The sequence below is a fragment of the Sarcophilus harrisii genome, chromosome 5, assembly GCF_902635505.1.
Source record: "Sarcophilus harrisii chromosome 5, mSarHar1.11, whole genome shotgun sequence".
In the NCBI taxonomy this organism is placed as follows: domain Eukaryota; kingdom Metazoa; phylum Chordata; class Mammalia; order Dasyuromorphia; family Dasyuridae; genus Sarcophilus; species Sarcophilus harrisii.
In genome coordinates, this window is record NC_045430.1 from 83,660,367 (window position 1) to 83,676,096 (window position 15,730).

The window sequence follows — 15,730 nt, forward strand, 5'->3', positions numbered from 1 at the left end:
ACATAATGGAATACAAAAGATAGTGAATGAAACTGAAAAATCTCTTAAAGCTTGTTTTTCTTTTTAAAATACATAAGAAATCCAATTGGCAACTTTTAAAACTATTCTGCTTTTCTGAGATTCACACAGATTAATCAGAATTTATCCGATGACCTCATATTATAATGAGAAGAAAACAATTTATATTAGAAAGCACTATGATACTAAAAATATATCCAATAATGTGAACTACATGATATGTAACCATAATTATCATTTCAAATCTCTTCTTCCCACGATTCCCATTTTTACTTGTAGCACTTAAGTAAATATGGCTACAAGTCCATAGTCTCTAACTGTAATACTATAACTATACTATATACATACACAAATATTTTTATATACATATATAAAATAGAACTATTTGTAATATATTTATATAACTATATTTACATATATGTGTACATATATAAATATATATATATATATATATATATATATATGAATTATTTTCAACCTATGGAGATAGAGATAGATGTATTGGGACTTGCCACATTTTCTTCATCCTAATATCTGGGCTAGTGGCATTCCAGGGGCCCTGCACTTACATGAGCTTTGGATGGTATCATTGAGGTTCTAACATTACACCTGATGTCAGTAGAAGGGTCTAAGTCTCATTGGATTACCAGTCAGTTCTAGAATTTATTGTAATTAGAATAATTGTAATTGTAAAAAATGTAATTTATTATAATTATAATTGGGAGATAATCAAGAATTCCAGTATAAAATGAAAACTTCCCTTTTTTCACCCTACTCCTATCTCCTTACTGTTTTCTCCCTTCATCTTGACTCTTCTCATTCTTGACCATGTCACATTTCTATTCAGTCAACTCCAATTTACAACTTGAAGGATCAAATATCACATCCTCTCTTTAGTGTTCAAAGCCCTTTGTAACATTCTCCCTAACCTTTTACCTTTTCAGTCTTACATATATTCTTTAATCCAATAACACTGGTCTTGCACAATACACTCCATCTCTTGACTCTGGGCCTTTTCACTGGCTACCTTCCGTGCCTAGAATGCCCTTCTAGTTATTTCCATTTCTTGGTTTCCCTGCTTCTTTGAATACCCAGCTTCTTTCTGCAATTCAGTAAAACCTCAGAGATGTGCTAATCACATTTAGCTCTTCTAAGGAAACATTACAAATTATTATTCCTATTTGTAAATGAGAGAATTGAGGCTCAGATATTAAACAATTTACAGCTAGTAAATTATCTGAGAAGGTTTCATCTGACTCCAAGTTCAGCAGTCTATCTACTATATTAGGCTGCCCTTAAACAGAATGAGACTGAAGACTGAAGGGTCTGAAAGGTAGAAGTGTTCCCAGGGGAAGGAGGTTGCCAGGGGAAGAAGAGAGGCTTTGAAAGAAAAAGTAGCATGGCCCTCCAGATTGATTTCACTTTTATAAGATTTTGGGGGGAGGTTATGTCACTTAAAAGCATTGTATAGCATCCCCTTGTGCATCCATGATGGGCGACTTCCCTTCTTGCTCCCTCACTTCAGAACAAGCACAAATATTCAGTGACTATTCCATGTCTTTCATAAGAACATTTCTAATTTGCTCCTAGGTCAGAACTCTCTCTATATATACACAAGAGAATCTCCTATTCCTCCATCCCCTATTTCCTGTTGACCTTGAAGTATAAAGATGTCTCTCTGAGCTCTGGATGTCTTGTAGACTCTTTTCTTTCAAATGGTTTCTCTCCCAAGGGGCAGGTTTTTTTTCCCTCCAAAGACCGATTTACTCAAGAGCTCAGGGGACACCAGCTGCCTTTTGAGATCTTACAAAATGCTATCTAATGGAAAGAGGGGACTAACAGAAGGTATACATACACATGCACGCCACATAAAATTGCATGCATGTAAATTCTAACATGCAATGTATGTGCATGTACATGCATGTATTTATATGATATATGTTCATATGTGTAGATATATACTTGCATATAGCTTCAATGCTCACACACTATGGAATATTTATGTACACACCATGTCTACTAGTCGTACTAGCTAGAAAAGGTAGTTTCATTTGGGTGTGAACCCCAGCTATGGAGGAGGCTTGAGGAGGGTAAATCTTTTGAGCTCAGGAGTTCTGAACTGCAGTGGTCTAAGCCATTCTGTGTGCTCACTAAATTAGGCACCTAGAAGGGTGTGTGTGTGTGTGTGTGTGTGTGTGTGTGTGTGTGTGTATGGTAGAAACTAGGCTGTCTAAGGAGGAGCAAAATGACTTAGCTGGGAAATGGAGCTGGTCAGAGTTTCTGATCCAATCAATATTGGGACCAAGCCATGAGCAACCCCTGCATTCCCAGTTAGAACAAGATGAAGAGACTCAGTCTTTAAAAAAAAAAATAATTGCAGGGGTAATAAGAATGCCATTAACGCCACTATTATTGGATGTAGTGTTGGAAATGCTAGTTATCCCAAAAAAGCTAGATAAAAAAAAATTGAGCAAGTAAGAATAGACAAAGAGAAAATTGTAAATTTTTGCAAATGATGTAATCGTTTACCTAAAAACCCTTAACCAGCCAACTAAAATTAATTGAAACAATGAATAATTTCCAGAAAATAACAGGACACAAGATAAACCCCCCAAATCATCATCCTTTCTATTTATTACCAACAAAGCCTAGAAGGAAGAGATTGTTTTTAAATGAATTACTTTAAAAAAAAAAAAAAAACCAACCAAACTACAGAATGTTTAAAATATCTGGAAGTCCATTTACCAAGACAGATATAAGAATTATATCAATACAGGTACAAACATTCTTTACAAAAATAAACAAATAATTAGACATTAATTGTTCATTGTTGGGTCAAGTCAATATTATAAAACAAAAATTAATATCTAGATTAGTTAATAAATTGTGATAGGAACAATGAAAATTTGGCTAGTAAAAGGAATTGAGATCATCTTAAGACTTGGTTGGATGGCCATTACTTTCTTATCTTTTGAGTAGCTCTGAATCTCCTCCAGAATGCTTAGCACCAGCATTGTATGCTACTCAGGGAAGCTAGCTTCACTCAGGGGAAGTGTGTCCTCAAAAACTATTCTTATTGGGTATCTCTCTCCTGCTCTAGTGAAATAACTCTTCCGTTAACTGTTGAATGATCTATGGGTTTCATTTTATTCTAATATCAAACTTAAACTACCAGGTAGCCAACTTGACTGAGGTCTTCCTTTACAAGTTGTGAGTCTTTTAGGACTGAAATATAATCAGCTCACTGAAGTGGACCATACCACAGGAGATAAGCCTGGTTGGACCTTCATATTTCAGGGGGTGCTTTGGTGATGGTGGTTAGTGTGTGCTTCATTCTGAGGTACCCTGTGATAGGACCACTATCCTCTCAATTCAGATTAGTTTTCCTTAAAAGGCAACAAAGCTAGGGACCAGATTGACTTATACCTTCCTTCCAGAGCTAAATGCATTAAGGGGGAAAAAAGGTCCCCTAAAAGCATAAAAAGTCCCATCTATGTAAGTCAGGGGACCATGTGACTTGATAGATCTCTGAAGGCCTTTAAAATCACCATGTCCTGCTTTGATGACCACACAACATTTTCATATGGAGACTAGGGACGAGGAGAATAGACAAATTCAGAGATGTTAGATAGTGTTCTTATTGTATATCTTTATTGCATGTTGTAAAATCAACTTTTTGTTAACTACTTAATGACATGTAAGTACCACATTTCTTTCCAAGGTCAACTTCAGCTCCCAGGATGCATCTGGCCAATTCCTAACACACTTCTAGGAAGTTAGAGAGTAAACTGCTTATAACCATCTAGCAAGTAGAAACTGATACGCCTAAGCTTTGGGGTGGATTTCATCAGAATTCGATTCATCTTCAAAGCAGCTCAGAGGGATTATATATATATATATATATGATATAATATATATATATATATATATATATATATAAAATATATAAATATATATATATATATATATTTAGGTTGAGATTTTTCCCTGATTAGAAAAGGGCAAATTTAACATTTGGTTTTTTAAAACTTCTTTAAAATATTTTCTTTTTTGGGAGGTGAGGTAATCGAAATTAAGTGACTTGCCCAAGGTCATACAATTAGTAAGAAGCAAATATCTGAGGCTGAATTTGAACTGAGGTCCTTTTGACTCCAGAGCCAGTGCTCTATTCACTAGTTTTTTTCCCCAATTACATGTAAAAATCATTTTTAATATTTTTGTTGTTCAATCATATCAATCATGCCTGACTCTTTGTGTCCCTATTTGGGGTTTTCATGACAAAGATAGTAGTTTGTTATTTATTTCTTCAGTTCATTTTACAGATGGGGAAACTGAGGCAAACAGAGTTAAGTGACTTGCTCAGGGTCATATAACTAGTAAGTATCTAAGACTTGATTTGAACTCAGATCTTCCTGACTCCAAGCCCAACACTCTTTACTTTGGACCACCTAACTATTTTGTTTTTAAGGTTTTTTTTTTTTTTTTTCAAATTTTGAGTTCTAAATTCTCTCCCTGAGAAGGCAAGCAATTTTATATCCATTATTCATGTTCAGTCATGTAAAACTCATTTCCATATTAGTCATATTGTGAAAGAAAACTGACAAGAAATGAAAAATAAAGTTTTTAAAAGTATGCTTCAATCTACATTCAGACTCCAACACTACATTTTCTGGGAGAATTTTTTCATTTTGTATCCTTTGGAATTATCTAGGATCATAGAATTTTTGAAAAGAGTTAAGTCATTCACAGTTGATCATTTCACTTTCCATATTTTTTCTGAAAGTATTCTGATCATGGTTTCTTATAGCACAATAGTATTTCATCACTATCATTCATATGTTACAACTGTTTCAGCCATTCCCCATGTATGAAATGGAGGTAAAGTGAAGAACTTTCAGAAATGTTTAAATTCCTTTTCTATATTTTTGTTTTTCCTTATTTCTATGTCTCTGTGACCTGCATAAGTATGTTGTGTATTAGCCAATATTTACTAAAACTTTAGATATATTTACTTAGCCTGAACTGATGACATTTATCACTATTCAGTGTCATCAATATTTAGACTATCAGTTGAATGTTGCTAGCTTAGTAATCTAAATTTTGAAGGTCTGTTGGCACCCATGTCTAATATTCAATTAAGGGGAGAGGGCACCTATTTTCTTAATGCTCCCCAACCTATGATGTAATCCTTTGTAATCAAACCTATAAAAACTGTATATCTTTCCTAAACCTTTAGCCCTTCTACCATGAGCTTTCTCCCTTTCCCTCCTCACGGTGGAATTCCTCATTCTCATGAGAATTTATTAATAAACAACAACTTTTCTGCTTTTTACTTCGAGAAGTCTCTGAGTAGTCATTTTGGGTAAGGGTCTTCTATATCCCTCACACCCAGTTGATGAGCATTTCCTCCATTTCCAATTTTTTGACTCCACAAAAAGAGCTGCTATATTTTTGTACATATACATCCTTTAGAAAAGGACAACTTTACTCTGAACTGAGAATGGATATTTTTGTGTTGCTCATGGATAGTATCATCCAATTGCCCTTGAATGTTTTTTTTGGGGAAAAAAGTAGCTGAGATATGAATCAACAAATATTAAGCTTCTACCATACACACTAAGTCCTGGGGATGCAAAGAAAGGCAAAAAACAATCTCTGCTTTCTAGGAGACAGTAGCTGCTCTTGTGGTTTAATGGGGAAGACTACATTCAAATGACTAGATACAAAACAAACCCAGTCTTTGTCAACTTTTGACACCCTAATATGTTTTACCACAAATCTCTTGATATCCTATCTCTATCATTCAAGCCAGAAAGCTGAGATAATAAATGAGAACATTCCAGTGAGCCTACTCAAGTCACCCTGTTTGTCTCAGTTTCCTCATCTGTAAAATGAGCTGGAGAAGGGGAAATGGCAAAGACTCTAGTATCTTTGCCAAGAAAACCCCCAAATGGGGTCATAGAGGCAGATATGGCCATACAACATGGGATGTTCAGTTCAGATATCTAATTGACAGAGATGGAAGATTGAAGGTAGGCAGGAAAATTAGGGCTGGAGAAGTACATTCAATAATTACCTTCATAGAGATAAATGAATCTATAAAAGGTGATGAGATCACCAAGTGAAATAGTAGAGAGAAGAGAAGAGGTTCCAGGAAAGAGTTCTGTAGAAGATATGACCTGGATGAAGATCCAGCAAAGGAGACAGAGAAGAAGCAATTAGAGAAGCAGGAGATCTGAAAATGTCAAAAAGGGAGAATTAAGGAGGACTGACGATGTTAATGGCTTCAGAAATGTTGAGAATGATGAAGACTGAGAAATTACCGGTCATTGAGAGTTTTTTCAGTTGTGTGACTATAGCAAATTAAGAAAAGAATGAGCAGAAAGGAAATGAAGACATTGGTTTAACATGGCCTTTTCAAGGAATTTAATCATGAAATTAAGGAATGATACAGGATGGTCACTAGTGAGGATCACCTCAGCGGTTTTTGAGAATGAAGGCAACATGAGCATGTTTGTAATAATATAGTAGCTAGCATTTGTAAAATGCCCACTATGTGCCAGGCACTTTACAATTTTATTTCATTTTATAGCAACTCTGAGAGATAAGTGTATTATTCTCCCCAATTTACAGATGAGGAAACAGAGGCAATCAGTGCCTAGGGCCACGTAGCCAGTGAGTGTTTGAGACCAGATTTGAACTGGAAACCTCCTGACTCCAAGCCCAGCTCTCTTTCTATTGCACCACCTGGAAGTAGAGAAAAGCCCAGTAGACAAGAATGAAAGAAGAGGAAAGCTTCTGGAGAAGATGGAACAAAATGGAGTCATTTCTTCATGGAGAGAAGCTTACCTTGGTGAAGAGAAAGGCATCTCTTGTTGCAGGCAAAGGCACAGACAATGTCAGATGGGATCTGGGTGATTTGAGATGAAGAGAAAGGGAGAAAAGGGACTTCTCAGTGAATGACCTCATGTTTTTTTTTTAGTGAACCATGAACCAAGTTTTTCCATTCTGGGGTGGGGGGAGATGTGAGAGGTTTAAGGATAAAAAGATTCGAAAAAATTTTTGTGGTGAGTGGGATAATGAGTCATTTAGGGAGATGTAATGGGATTATCTTGTTGCAGTGAGGGCCCAGGTGAGGTATGTAATAAAAATCTGTAGTGAATCCACTCAGCATAGTTTTGTGATTTTCTCTAGCTCATCCAGAAGTACAAGCATAGGAAAGAATCAGGGGGATGATGGGAGCACCAGGGCTAAGACTTAGTGGGCAAAATCAGCAATACAATAAAGGAGTGAGAGACTCGAGAAAATAATAGCATCAAGTAGAAATGGTTCACCAGTGGGCAGCTAGGTGGCTTGGTGAATAGAGCACCAGCTGCGATGTCAGGAGGACCTGAGTTCATATCCAACCTCAAACTTTCCAGCTGTGTGACCCTGGGGAAGTCATTTAACCCCAATTGCCTCAGCAAAAAATAAAAAATAAAAAAGTTTACCAAAGAGTTAGGATGGGTAAGGGAGGAGAGTGTAACTGGTACAGCAATGGTGGTCTGCCAAAGAACTAAGGGACAGGAATGAAAGTCATGGTAAGGATCAACAAGAGGGGACACGCATTGTGAAGTAGAGGGAGAGATGAAATGATAACAGATTGCAATCAGATAAGGGAATTTCAGAGTACACAAACATGGAAGTCGTGCATTTGTGCGTCATGGCATAATTAAGCATTCCTGAGTCCCACATTTGTGCTAAGTAAAGTCAGCCATTATGGTCTGAATGATCTCAGCAGTGACAGAACAAATTCTGATTGCATAACAACCTAACTGAAAGAATCTTTTGAGTATCATGTGTTTGTTTTAATTTGGCATTTGAGAGACCAATCTCTATTTGCTAGACTTTATTATACTTATTTGGTGCAAGTCATTGGGGAGGGCACTTGAAAGAACACCGCTTATCTCTGCCCCAGATCCTCAGAGACATTCCAAGAATTGGGGATATGGACAAACATGCCAATTGTACCCTGATCTAGTTAGCTGAAAACAAGCAGGGATACTATATCAGTTCCACAAGTTTCTACTCCCATTCCAAGTCATGAAGCGCTCTCTCTCTCTCTCTCTCTCTCTCTCTCTCTCTCTCTCTCTCTCTCTTTTTCTCCCTCCCTCTCTCCTTGGAGCTTCCAGGAAGGCTTCTGGGAGCTCAAACCCCAAGTTCATTCCTCTAAGAGACTAGAAGTTTCTATTGCTTGGACATAGAAAATAAATCCATTCACTGGCCTAGAGAAGTCCCTGGTTTTGTGGTGTTTGTGTTGCTTTGCTTTTGAGCACAGGAGCCTAATCTTGGCAGCAGTCTTGTGAATTTGAGATGGGTTCCTCAATGGAGAGTGACCAGAGACAGGAGGAATTTACTGCCCCTTATAGGAAGGGAACCAAGTCCTGGTATGACTGGCCAGTTTGCTAAACTCTTCTATGTGGTGATCCCTGATCTCATCAATTCTGTGGAACCAATCAGGAGCTAGGGAACTTTGTCCTTAAGTGTCCAGCCCCAGAAGAGGAGAGCAGTCAGCAGCATCCAAAATACTCTATTGGGTGCAGGAAGGCAGTAGCAACACAGGAGACTGCGTAGGGTGGAGAGTGGATGTAATGGGCTGAGGTTTGAGTTGATGCACTGAGGTCCCAAGTACGTGAGGCTAAATAGTAATTGGGCTATACTCTATTAATATACATGACTGGATAAAGAATGGTCCCTGCCCACTCTCAGTGCAAGTCCTGATGTGTTGTATAGGAAATGACGATTTTGGTGGGTGGAGGCAGAGAGAGGAGAGGAAGAGAAGCTGGGAGAGATTGGGCCTGGGTTCCATACTCCTAGCTGCTGGTCGTGTGGCTGCGGGTCTAGCTAGCTTCTTGACTCAGCTGCACACATTGCTATCGCCGATTCTCTTCCACCTCCGATCCTTCTTCACTGAGAATAAAGACTGACAGTTTTCCCCTAACCTGAATTCCTGACTTCTGCTGATTTAAAAACACACGATCTTCACAAGCGGAGGCCACAATGGCAGCACAGCTCAGGCCTTTGGGAACATTGTCCCAGTGTAGGACAGAAGAGCTCAGATCCTAGAATGGGTATGAGTATTTATTAAGTGCCTGATGTGTTCTGGGCACTGTGCTTAGTGTTTTACAAATATTATCTCACTTGGTGCTCATAGCAACTATGGGAACAAGTTTTGTTATTAGCCTTATTTTACAAATGAGTAAACTGAGGCAGACAGATTATTGACTTGCCCAGAATAACTGAACTAATAACTGAGACTGGATTTGAATTCAGATCTTCCTCATTCTAAGCTCAGAGCTCTGACTATTGATCCACCTAGCTGTCCATTTCTCTAGCCATGAATAAAAAGTCAAGAATATCAAGGCAGCTACAGGAAAACAAAGTAGGAAGGAAGCATAGTCTATTAGTACTAGGACTTCACTACAAAGCACAATCATCAAAACTCTCTGGTTTTAAAAAAATTCAAAAATGAAAGAGATCAGTGGAATAGATTAGTTACACAAGGCCCAGAGTCAAACACAGTAGTAGTAGTAGTAGTAGTAGTAGTAGTAGTAGTAGTAGTAGTAGTAGTAGTAGTGATAATGTTGTAGTAATAGTAGTAGTAGTAGTAGTAGTGATAATATTGTAGTAATAGTAGTAGTAGTGACAATGTTGTAGTAATAGTAGTAGTAGTAGTAATAGTAGTGATAATGTTGTAGTAATAGTAGGAGTAGTGACAATGTAGTAGTAGTAGTAGTAGTAGTAATAATGTTGTAGTAATAGTATCAGTAGTGACAATGTTGTAGTAATAATAGTAGTAGTAGTAGTGACAATGTTGTAGTTATAGTAGTGATAATGTTGTAGTAATACCAGTAGTAGTAGTAGTGATAATGTAGTAATAGTAGTAGTGATAATATTGTAATAATAGTAGTGATAATGTTGTAGTAATTGTAGTAGTATTAGTAGTAATGATAATGTTGTAGTAATAGTAGTAGTAGTAGTGATAATGTTGTAGTAGTAGTAGTAATAGTAGTAGTAGTAGTAGTAGTAGTAGTAGTAGTAGTAGTGATAATATAGTAGTAGTAGTAGTAGTAGTGATAATGTAGTAGTAGTAGTAGTAATAGTAGTGGTAGTAGTAGTAGTAGTAGTATATAGTAAAAACAGAGATTCCAACTAGTCATTCATTCATTTAATTAGGCAGCAAGTCTTTATTAAAACTCATTAGATAGAGAATCATTATTTAATACAATCTTTTGGGAAACTGGAAAGCAGTCTGACAGAAACTAGATCAGACCAGAATTTCACACAGTATGCCATTATGATCTTCAAGTGGATGCAGAACTTAGATTTAAAAGATTATATCATACACTAACTAGGAGTAAGGAAGAAAGTACTTTTCACAACTCTAGACAGTAGAAGAGAGCTTGACTAAACAAGGAAAAATTTAGGAGATAAAATGGACAATTTTGATTGCATAAAATAGACATTTTTTTTCACCAAAAAAGAGTTAAAACTAAATGGGGGAAAGTGGTATAAATTAGTGGATGAAGGTCTGATTCCAAAATAGATTGAGAATTGAGTAAATGAACAAAAACAATAGGCGATAATGGTGTCATTATACAAAATCCACAGAGCATAACCAAGTCCCTCAATTAGTCTCAACAAACTTTCTATTATATCACTCCAGTTCATACAATGGCCTTCAAGGATTTTTAAACTGATGAAGGATTTTCTAACGCCAGAAACTGAGTGATTCAAAAGAGAAATATATAAACCTAGTTCAGGCATCTATACTAGTTAGCTGTAACCTGGGGGGGGGAAATTATCTGAGAAGGATCTGATTCCAAAATATATTGGTAATTGACATAAAAGCACAGAAACAGTAGCCCTTTTTATAATACATAAATGCTCAAAGCACATGAATAGCCATTTTGCAAAAGAAAACCAAAATATCAACAATCATATGAAAATTGCTTCAATCCAATTATAGTCACAACAATAGAAATTCAAATTTAAACAACCCACAGTTCTACATATTAGATTGGCAAAATGCCAAAAGAGGAAAATGACTATTGTTGGAGGGCCTTGAGAATGTTGTTATCATACTGGTCCCCTATAATCTTTCTGACCATTCTTTCTTTGTCTCCTTTGCTAATTGTCTTTTTATTTGTAGCTCAGTAGATGTCGTAGTATGTCTCTTCCTCAAAGATCTTCTCCATGATCCTCCTTTCAGTGGTCACCTAAAATCACAGAATCTCAGCATTGATAGAAACCTCAGAATCATCTAGCCATTTATATAAGGATATGGGTCCATCATGCCAATCAGTTTGCATTATAGCTTTATTGTAAGAACACATCTAGATTGAATCAATCAATCAGATATTGGAACTAGTTATGAACAAGGCCTGTACATTTTTCTTTTGTATCAATCATCCTTTAGGTTTAGATTTGTTTAATTTAGAAGTCCTTGAAGACCATTGTATGAACTTGATATTTTCATGTTGAGACTGATTGATGGACTTGTTTTTGCCTTGTGGGTTTTGAATAATAAAATCAGAGATTACTTTGGCATCCTCCTCACCTTCTTTGAAAAGAGGAGGACCTTATGAATTTTGGGGTTAATCATCAACTCTCTCTTTCCATTCTGGAGAAGTAAAGTGTAAAGTCTCTTCAAACCTTTCCCTGTAGATATGAGAAATTCCTCTCCCTACCAGTACAAATGTTGAACTATGAACACATGTAGTTGTTACTAAAGTATGTGTTTTGACTTTGCCTGGGCCTTGGACCCATAATCAACTTTTCTAATTTCTGTTTCTTTGCCAAGTATAGATAACTGAACAGCCATCCTGAAATGGAATTTTCCAGTCTTTCAGGCAACCTCCTGAGTCTGAGAGATCAAGAAATCCTGAGTTCTTTGCCTGGCAGCAGGAAGAATTTCTTCTTTCAAAAAGATGGGCTCAATCTCTGGCCTATTATGCTAGAAGATATGAATTTGAAGGAAACCATTTGGACTGTCCAGAATCAAGGAGAAAGTGAACTGATGATTCAATAGTCCCACAAAATGCTTCATGGTTTGACATATTAAGAATCAGTCTCCTAGAATAGTATAACAATAATTATTTCTGGTGTTTGTTGTCATCCACATGCTTATGAATATCTTATGTATGTATGTGTATATTTGGTGAGGAAAAAGATAAGTGTCCTAAACTTGATTTACACAGTACAATTATCCCTTTTACATAGCAGGCATTAGGGATACCATGTTCTGTGATCTGGATAATATGTGTAAAATTTTTTGGTTCTCCCTTCATACCTGAGAAGAAATATGAATTATTATGGTATTAAAAGATAAAATATGTTGATATTATACAATACTATACATATACTTCATATATTTCTGAGTTTCTAAACTTTTTCTATGTAGTCTGGCCTTCAATATCATCTGTGGCTTCCCCAAAAATTCCCATTTAATTTCTTGGGATGGCCTACAATATATTGAAGCTGCAATGGTTCCCTATTGCATTGTGAAAGGGGTTGATGTACAATGAATTTCTCTTTACATTCTTTTTTTGGATACTCTAAATAGGAACTAAGCTTTAAATCATTCTTCCTAGAACCCTAAAGTTAAGCCAGAGAAAAAAGATTTTGACCTCATTTTCTGAGTGGCAAAGCTGGGCCTAGCAGCAGTTATGTGTTACATAGAATAATTTGTTACATAAAATAATATACTTATGTTTTCATAATTATTTATAATTTATATACAGGTATGACTGTACATCCATAATTATGCACATTAGAAAACACCCAAAACCATAATTTTTAAAGGGATGCTATTATTGAGACATTTCAATTATATCTGACTTTCTGTGATTCCATTTGGAGTTTTCTTGGCAAAGATACTGAAGTGTTTTGTCATTTTCTTCTTCAACTCATTTTTCAGATGTAGAAACTGAGGCAAATAGGATTACTTTCCCAGGGTCTTAGTAAATGTAGTAATAAATGTCTAAGGTTGGATTTGAATTCAGGTACTCCTGACTTCAGGGCCAGCTCTCTATCCACTTCCCCATTTATCTCAAAGGGATGAGTTGTAGATAAAGCAATATTTGATCCTAGAATTAATTGGAAACCATTGGAGTTTATTGAAAAGAAACAAGTGACATAGACTTTTGCTTTAGAAAAAAAATACTTTGCTGTTGGATGGAAAAAGGGAGAAATTTGAGGTAGGGAGATCAATTAGGAAGATATTGAAATAGTTACCATAATATATTGCTCATATTCTCGAAGAGAATCATGACCTTAGGGAGGTAATGCTATGGCCCACAATTGAATTGGATTTAAGGGAGGGAGGGCTGTGCAAAATCACCTCCCTTACTTTCCCTCCAGAGCCATCTGGGTCCAGTGGCCAGACATAGATCAGGATGACTGGAGATGGCTCTCGATGAAATGGGAGAAATTGGCCTTTTTAAGCCAAGGTCTTTAACAGTTCTTAGTTTGACTGGGGCTGCACATATTCAGTGATTAAGTCTAGGTAGCAATTAAGGCCCCAATGAGGGAAGTATCTTTGTGAAGGAGATAAACGTGAGAGATGTAGTATAAAACCGTTCAAGACTTCACAACTGCTTGTAGGTGTGAGGTGAGAGAGATCAGTGGAGTGGAAGATAACACGGAACTTGTGAATTCATGTAGAAAGATGGTAGTGTACTTGATAGGAAAGGGGATATTTAGAAAAGTGGTGAATTTAGAGGAAAGATAGTGTAATGAGACCTGTCATAAAGACTGCAATCCATTCATACTCATACTGTTCGTTCATACTGCTCATCCTGTGCAACTCTGTCCCACCCAGAATAAAAAGTGGGGAGGCAGGATTCTTAATTATCAGTCATTGCCCCAGCTCTTAGAGTCTGCCCTCCAAAAGGGGCCTCTCATAGACTCAAGGAATACTTGAGGACAAGAGATAGGTATACCAGGACAGAATTACCCCAACATCCCCTGCCCAATTGTACATTTCTTGTACATAAGTGAGTTTTCATATGTTGTCCATCTTCCCTCCTAGAGGAAGCTCCTGGAGGGCCGATGTTCTGGTCTGGCTATGAATTAGAGCAATCCCTTGCTATTATCAAATCCCATAATCATCAAAGTCCAGTGGCAGGACAAAAAAAATCAAGAGATTGGTGAGGGCCTGGGATGCAGTGATTAACCTTGGTTTCTTTGCAGTCTGACCATGCTCTTGGTAGCCACAGAGCTTGCTTCAACCACTTTAATGGCTATTGGAACAAATTAATCTCATCTACCCATTTGATTGGAGAAATTTTTCATGTATTTGGGGTAGACATCCCTTTAATTCAACAATAGGTTTGAATCTGGTGGTTACTCATCTGCCATGACAATTTTATCTAGGTGTGACCACTGTACAAGCTACAGCTTCTTGCAGTCCCAGGTGAGAGTTGAGTGAAAGGGGGATGCCAAAAATGGATAAAGACCCAGCAAACCATCATGCCAGAAGTATCAGGTTTTACTTGGACAACTTATATAGTTGCCTAAAAAATGCTTAGGGATTGATTACTTTAGACTTGATTTAAAAAAAAAAAAAAAAGACCTTTCTGACAGTTAGAACTAGGCAAAAAGGGAATGGGCTGTCTTTGGAAGACTTAATTATGTAGTAAAGAAGAATATCTTGATGTTGTAAGGAAATATATCTTATTCAGATATATGTTGAATTATATAGCCACTGAGTCCTCTTCTGACTTTCTGATTCTGTAATCATTATCTTTCCCTTAATGGGGAAAATTTGTTGGCCCTGATGATTTTCCCCCTATTTCCTCCTTTTTATTAATGGATTTGTCTTCTCCCAATCACCTAGGCTAGAAACCTGACTCACCTTTAATTCTTTCCTTTCCCCTAACTTCCCTTCTCCACTCCTCCCTACTTTATTCAGTTAGTCACAAATTCCAACTTTCCTTCCTGTTGCCTGCCAGCACCCTAATTAAACTCATTAATAAAAAATTATTTGACAATGTACCATGTGCCATCTCTTCTACTAACAAGGAGGACTTATCTCCAAGGCAATGGAGAGAGAACAGTAGTGGCTGAAGTCCCTGGAAAGTGATTCATTCTTGGTCTCCTTAGAGAGCCTTAATCTATCCAGAATGTGGCTACAAAGATCCAGTACAGGCCCATTGAGACCTTTTATCTGATCATTAGCTCTTTTCCCTTTAATAGGAACAAGGGTAATTTCACTCAGTCACTATGAACTTCTGTCTCTCAGCCCTACATCTTCTATTTCCAACTGGACCAGAAGAGTGAGCCAGAATGACATAAATACAATTATTCTTCTATTGTTTTGTAATAGAGGAGAACTAATGCATAAGTAAGTCTAGAGAGCAGATGATCCAAAAATACTTTCAAATGGACCTTGGGATGTACAATTTAAATCTTCTTTTCACTAGTAGATTGACTTTGATAATTACTTGCTCATGATGATGGTACCGAGGTCACACCAGCTGGATGTGGCAAACTTTATGCACACTTTTGCTCTAGTCATTCCACAAGGGTAGAAAGCCTATACCAGGGGTCCTCAAACTACAGGCGCGCAGGCCAGATGCAGCAGCTGAGGACGTTTATCCCCCTCACCCAGGGCTATGAAGTTTATTTAAAGGCCCACAAAACAAAGGTTTTGTTTTTACTATAGTCCGGC